The sequence below is a fragment of the Oncorhynchus mykiss genome, chromosome 14 (assembly GCF_057628025.1).
Source record: "Oncorhynchus mykiss isolate SJ-2025 chromosome 14, ASM5762802v1, whole genome shotgun sequence".
NCBI lineage: Eukaryota > Metazoa > Chordata > Actinopteri > Salmoniformes > Salmonidae > Oncorhynchus > Oncorhynchus mykiss.
The window spans coordinates 5052761-5060247 of NC_143035.1; the positions used below are offsets into that span (position 1 = coordinate 5052761).

The window sequence follows — 7487 nt, forward strand, 5'->3', positions numbered from 1 at the left end:
TGAAAGTCAGAACAATCCTTGTCTTGCTAAGAAACATTATTGAGTACATTGATTTTGCAACGGAAACCTGGCTAGTGATCTACAAGTCATTTTGAACGCCTGAACAACCATAGGTTCAGTAGCCTAGTCAAACTGCGCCCAGCGCAGCTTCGTGTGCTGACCAACGAGAGGTAGGCCGATTCTTGATCTTGCGCCTCTTGCGCGTCACCTACAGCATTCCAATGTTTGTGAAATTGATTGGGCAGTATTAAGGCTGCATTAGTTGCGTCACAACCAACGTCATTTGCTAGGTTATTGTTGTCCAATGCCCTGTTGAAAATTGTGTGTTGCCGGAAAACTGTAGCCTAAGCTACCTCCAGTGACACAACTTCCATCTGCTTGTACATGCAGATCGGCTTACATTCGATTTTATTTTGATTGTTCAGGTTCACCATCAGCAATCGTTTTGGTAGTTTTGCTTTAAACAATCAGTGTTTGTGGTCATTTTAAGATATACAGGGTACAGATGATACAGGTGATTGTTTTTTGTTCATTTAAAAAATATATTTTTTCAATGTATTGCAGAAACACCAGTATACAAACAGTCAAAGACAACATATGCTAGGGGGTACAACAAATGACAGATTATACAAAGACCTTAAAAGACACACATGTATTGATTGTTTAAACATCTTTCTTATTAGAAGAATATAGAAATGGTCTTAATGTACTGCTCGAATTCCTTGTGGAAGAGTGTTTTTTTTTTATTAGTGAATGTACATTTATGAACATTACATTTTGCCATTATCACAATTAGATTGAGGTAAAACATGTTTTTTTCTTTATCTTTACACTGTTTCTGGATGCACACCTCAAAAAGTACAGTTCATGTAAATGTCTCTTTTGAGTTTCTTCCTGTAATGATTCGCAGTGTGTATTACTTATGGATCATTCTGAAAGAGACCTCTTTGACCATGTTAACAAGCAGGTATTAGTGTGGTAATAACCACGTTTTTTTCCCCGAACAGATATTTATTCCAGTAAGTTGTGACATAAGGAATGGATACAATATCCCTTTGAAATAAAGCACGTACAGACCTGTTGTCCTGATGGAGCAAGGAGAATCCCATTGTTCCTATTGGAGAGTCAACTGGATTAAGGAGGGTAGGTCAAGAAGGTGAGGTCTGGTTGCACCTCTGAACAACATGAGAGTTCCAGATGGAATAGCATCAAAGATCATGGCGAACTCTCTAGGTGTAACAGGGATATTGTAACAAGATTTTTTTTTAAATCCACATAATTGAGTAACAATCCTTCTGCATTAAAAAGTTGTCTCACCAGCAGGATATGATTGTTACATCATAAAGACTTGTTTCTATACAAAATATCCTTACTGTTCCAAATGAAATACCTATGCAGGGGGAAATTATGTTTATATATTAACGACCACGCTAACAATACTTGTCTAGGACAAATCAGATCATTTTGTAGGAATCTTATCAATGTTATAGTTACAAAGTAACATCAAATGAAGCCACCAAAAACGGGAGAAGATATAATGAGGGATTTCACGATGAAGTTGGATTCTTTAAGAAATGTTTAGCCCAATTTATCTTAAAAGTATTATTCAAAGTAGGAGGAGAGAAGATCATTCCTTAAAAACTTCCAAAAGGTCTAAACCATTTGATTTTGTGACATACACACAGAGAGATACAGTGGGGCAAAAAAAGTATTTAGTCAGCCACCAATTGTGCAAGTTCTCCCACTTAAAAAGATGAGAGAGGCCTGTCATTTTCATCATAGGTACACTTCAACAATGACATACAGAAAATCACATTGTAGGATTTTTAATGAATTTATTTGCAAATTATGGTGGAAAATAAGTATTTGGTCACCTACAAACAAGCAAGATTTCTGGCTCTCACAAACCTGTAACTTCTTCTTTAAGAGGCTCCTCTGTCCTCCACTCGTTACCTGTATTAATGGCACCTGTTTGAACTTGTTATCAGTATGAAAGACACCTGTCCACAACCTCAAACAGTCACACTCCAAACTCCACTATGGCTAAGAGCAAAGAGCTGTCAAAGGACACCAGAAACAAAATTGTAGACCTTCACCAGGCTGGGAAGACATCAGTAACATCGAGAGACTGACATTTTTTCACATTCCTCCTTGCAAAACAGCTCGAGCTCAGTGAGGTTGGATGGAGAGCATTTGTGAACAGCAGTTTTCAGTTCTTTCCACAGATTCTCGATTGGATTCAGGTCTGGACTTTGACTTGGCCATTCTAACACCTGGATATGTTTATTTTTGAACCATTCCATTGTAGATTTTGCTTTATGTTTTGGATCATTATCTTGTTGGAAGACAAATCTCCGTCCCAGTCTCAGGTCTTTTGCAGACTCCATCAGGTTTTCTTCCAGAATGGTCCTGTATTTGGCTCCATCCATCTTCCCATCAATTTTAACCATCTTCCCTGTCCCTGCTGAAGAAAAGCAGGCCCAAACCATGATGCTGCCACCACCATGTTTGACAGTGGGGATGGTGTGTTCAGCTGTGTTGCTTTTACGCCAAACATAACGTTTTGCATTGTTGCCAAAAAGTTCAATTTTGGTTTCATCTGACCAGAGCACCTTCTTCCACATGTTTGGTGTGTCTCCCAGGTGGCTTGTGGCAAACTTTAAACGACACTTTTTATGGATATCTTTAAGAAATGGCTTTCTTCTTGCCACTCTTCCATAAAGGCCAGATTTGTGCAATATACGACTGATTGTTGTCCTATGGACAGAGTCTCCCACCTCAGCTGTAGATCTCTGCAGTTCATCCAGAGTGATCATGGGCCTCTTGGCTGCATCTCTGATCAGTCTTCTCCTTGTATGAGCTGAAAGTTTAGAGGGACGGCCAGGTCTTGGTAGATTTGCAGTGGTCTGATACTCCTTCCATTTCAATATTATCACTTGCACAGTGCTCTATGGGATGTGTAAAGCTTGGGAAATCTTTTTGTATCCAAATCCGGCTTTAAACTTCTTCACAACAGTATCTCGGACCTGCCTGGTGTGTTCCTTGTTCTTCATGATGCTCTCTGCGCTTTTAACGGACCTCTGAGACTATCACAGTGCAGGTGCATTTATACGGAGACTTGATTACACACAGGTGGATTGTATTTATCCTCATTAGTCATTTAGGTCAACATTGGATCATTCAGAGATCCAGACGGAACTTCTGGAGAGAGTTTGCTGCACTGAAAGTAAAGGGGCTGAATAATTTTGCACGCCCAATTTTTCAGTTTTTGATTTGTTAAAAAAGTTTGAAATGTCCAATAAATGTCGTTCCACTTCATGATTGTGTCCCACTTGTTGTTGATTCTTCACAAAAAAATACAATTTTATATCTTTATGTTTGAAGCCTGAAATGTGGCAAAAGGTCGCAAAGTTCAAGGGGGCCGAATACTTTCGCAAGGCACTGTATTTTCCACCATAATTTGCAAATAAATTAATAAAAAATCCTACAATGTGATTTTCTGGATTTTTTTTCTCATTTTGTCTGTCATAGTTGAAGTGTACCTATGATGAAAATTACAGGCCTCTCTCATCTTTTTAAGTGGGAGAACTTGCACAATTGGTGGCTGACTAAATACTTTTTTGCCCCACTGTATGTCAGCTGAGACAGATCCAGCTCACAGAGGCCCAGCTCATGATGAGCTCCATCTGCTCGTGATGAGCTCCATTTGTTCCTCTAATCCAGCTATTCCCAAACAATGCAGTCGGGGGGGGGGGGGGGGGGGGGGGGGGGTACGCCAAATAATAATGTGATTCACATTTTTTATTTATTTTTATTTTTATAATACTTTTTTTTTAAATCAAATTTTCAAACAGTCAATTTATATTTTCCAACGGGGTTATACATTTGGGAGAGGTTTTTTTCTTTCATGAGTAGCCTCGTTTCACTGCCAAAAATAAAATTAAACCATCAGCCAATTTGAAAAAATAGCCACTGGAATTTTTTGAGTGAGAATTAGGACGACTTTCAAGTAGTTAGCCATGTATAAAAGCAACAGATACCATTAATAAGAAGGGGCTAAAAACATCTTATATGGTGAGCTACCGAGTGGCTAGGACAGGCAGGCCCCATACTATTATGGAGGACTTAATTATTCCTGCTGCCGCGGATATGGCTGGGACAATGCAGGGGGGAAAGGCCAAGAAAAACTATACAGACAGTGCCTTCATCACACGACGCATCAGTGACATGGCAGGAGATGTTTTGAAACAATTTCTGCTTTGCATACAAGCCAGTGAATTCTATGCAATACAGCTGTATGAGTCAACAGACTCATCCGTTACATTTATGGGGGGGTCAATTAAGGAAGACATCCTCTTCTGCAAACCACTGGAGACCAGGACAACAGGAGAGGATATTAAGTACTGGACAGCTTTGTGACAAAATATGGACTTTGGTGGTCAAGATGTGTTGGTGTCTGTACTGATGGTGCAAAAGCCATGACAGGGAGACATAGTGGCGTGGGAACGCGTATGTAAGCAGTTGCTCCCGACGCCACTTGGGTACACTGCAGCATCCCCCGAGAGGCTCTTGCTGCCAAGGGAATGCCTGACAACTTGAAATACGTTTTGGACACTACAGTGAAAATGGTTAACTTTGTTAAAGCAAGGCCCCTGAACTCTGGTGTGTTTTCTGCATAGTGCAATGATATGGGCAGCGACCATGTAACACTTTTACAACATACAGAAGAAGTGCGCTGTTTATCGAGGGGCAAAGTATTGACACGTTTTTTTGAGTTGAGAGACAAGCTTAAAGTTTTCTTTACAGACCATCATTTGCACTAGTCTGACCGCTTGCATGATGAGTTTCTCACATGACTGGCCTATCTGGGTGATGTTTTTTCTCGCCTGAATGATCTGAATCTAGGATTACAGGGACTTTCCGCAACTATATTCAATGTGCGGGACAAAATTGAGGCTACGATAAAGAAGTTGGAGCTGTTCTCTGTCTGCATTAACAAGGACAACACACAGGTCTTTCCATCATTGTATGATTTTTTGTGTGCAAATGAACTCAAGCTTACGAACAATGTTAAATGTGATATAGCGAAGCACCTGAGTGAGTTGGGTGCGCAATTACGCATTTACTTTCCCGAACGGATGACACAAACAACTGGATTCCTTATCCCTTTCATGCCCTGCCTTCAGTCCACTTACCGATATCTGAACAAGAGAGCCTCATCGAAATTGCAACAAGTGGTTCTGTGAAAATTGAATTTAATCAGAAGCCACTGCCAAATTTCTGGATTGGGCTGCGCTCAGAGTATCCTGCCTTGGCAAATCGTGCTGTTAAGACACTGATGCCCTTTGCAACCATGTACCTATGTGAGAGTTGATTCTCGGCCCTCACTAGCATGAAAACTAAATACAGGCACAGACTGTGTGTAGAAAATTATTTAAGACAGACTCTCTCCAATACAACCCAACATTGCAGAGTTATGTTCATCCTTTCAAGCACACCCTTCTCCTTAAACTGTGGTGAGTTATTCACAATTTTCGATGAACCAATAAAGTTTTATATGTAAGATGGCTAAATAAAGAGCAACATTATTTATTATTATTACGTTATTATTTGTGCCCTGGTCCTATAAGAGCTCTTTGTCACTTCCTACAAGTCGGGGTGTGACAAAAACTCACACTCATTCTAATGTTTAGTAAATGTATTGTGTAGTGTATGTGTGGCATCTTACAATGATGGCCAAAAACAACATTTGAGAGTGCACTGACCCTGGTGCTAGAGAGGGCACACAAGTGGAGGTTGAATGTTTGAAGGGGTATGAGACTATAAAAAGTTTGGGAACCACTGCTCTGATCAAACCGAATCTCGCAGAATGAATTTCAAACTAAAACATAACATTCCTGTATCGTATCGGAGCCCATGTCTCTACTAAACACGTATCCATTCGTCTTGAAAGGGAAAGATACACATCCCTAATGTCTATGTTTGCTTTGGCATTGTATGTGTTCAACACTTTCCATGCCGATAAAGCCGTTTGAAATGAATTGAGAAAGAGACAAATCGAGACAACCCTAAACTGTTCAGTCTTCCTCACTTTTATTAGTTACCCAATGGTGTTCGTTTCCTCCTCTGTGAGCTGGGCTCCTGGAGGCCCAGGGGTTTAATGAGGGTGACAGGGTTAAGTGAAACGGATCAGTCATTCTCCCTGTATGTACAGTGACAGAACAGTGACAGTGGCTAAAGGAGAGCGGAGAGTGTGCAGGTCTTCAGGGCTACTGAAGACCAGGCCAAGGTCTGTCATTGAAACAGTGTGTTCAGTTGATCATACTTATAAGAGACACACACACATACTGTATATAAAAGATACATTCTCTAACACTGTTGAAAAGAGACTGTGTGTGTGTGTGTGTGTGTATGTATTTTTTAGAAGTGTGTGTGTTGACCGTAGTCCTGGCTGAGATGTGGCCGTAGGGCCCGCACGCTTGGTAGTTCCAGGTGATGGTAGCAGCAGAGACAGAGGCCCTGACCGGCCTTGGCCCGCTCCAGAACATCGGCTCATGCCAGTTTACCATCAACTGGACACTAATTGGTACCGACACACACCACAGTCTCTCCCTCGATAACAGAGGAGAGACCTAGGGACACAGTTCTAAACAAAGAGAGGAGAGGCATAGGGCTCGATTCAATGAGGGTTTGCTTAAATTCCTAGCTTTAGCGATACACTCTAGAGAGTGACAGAGAGAGAGAGACAGAGGAAGAGAGGATAGATTTAAGGTCATAGCTCATAACAGCTCCCTTGGAACCAATGACTCAGATATGCAGATGTGTTTACTTGTCTTTGCTGGAAAAAACGGAGGAATGAAAGAGCCTGATAATGTCTTTGTGTTTCACTTATACTGTTTTTTTTTCTTTTTCTAAAGAGCCCTCTTTTACTCTTAGACAGGCACTTCAAATGAGCTCTTTCCTTCGTATCGCTCTCTCTCTTTCTACCTCCCGAGTCTCTCTCTCCTGTGTCTAATGTCTGTCTCTGCTCTGTCGTTAGCTCCCTGACACCACTGCCACCGCCAGGCAGTCACCGATGAAGGGGCTCATGGGGAGATACGATACAGAAAAGCACCCTGGGAAAAAAAAGAAGATCCAAATCAAAAAAAGAACTCTCAGCAGTTTGGGAGAAACTTTGGGGAAAGAAAAGAGAATGGAGATTGTCATATGACCCGGAGGGGTGTACGGCGGTAGCTCTGAATCTAATAAACACGACAAAACAAGACATGGGTAATGTGTTTTCTCTGTTGGTGTCCTCTGGTAGATCTAGAGTGATTGAGTGGCTGATGTCTGCCTCCGATGCGTTAGCTATCTATCGTTTCTCCTCAAAATCAGCATCCTTCCTTCCCCCCCCCCCCCATCTCTCCATCCCTGACTGACAAACACGGCAAGGGCCGTCAGCAGCTAGTCGGCATCGTGATATCATCTCGTTTGAAAGTTAAAAGGTT

General features: G+C 41.3%; 1 long non-coding RNA gene across 1 annotated transcript; it reads left to right on the forward strand.

The window, feature by feature from the left end:
- The first annotated feature begins 325 nt into the window (after nt 1-325).
- Nucleotides 326-7261, forward strand: LOC110488588 (uncharacterized). The gene is made up of 3 exons (XR_002468449.3): nt 326-514; nt 1008-1156; nt 7040-7261. It is a non-coding gene; the product is annotated as an uncharacterized LOC110488588 (long non-coding RNA).
- Nucleotides 7262-7487: the final 226 nt, after the last annotated feature.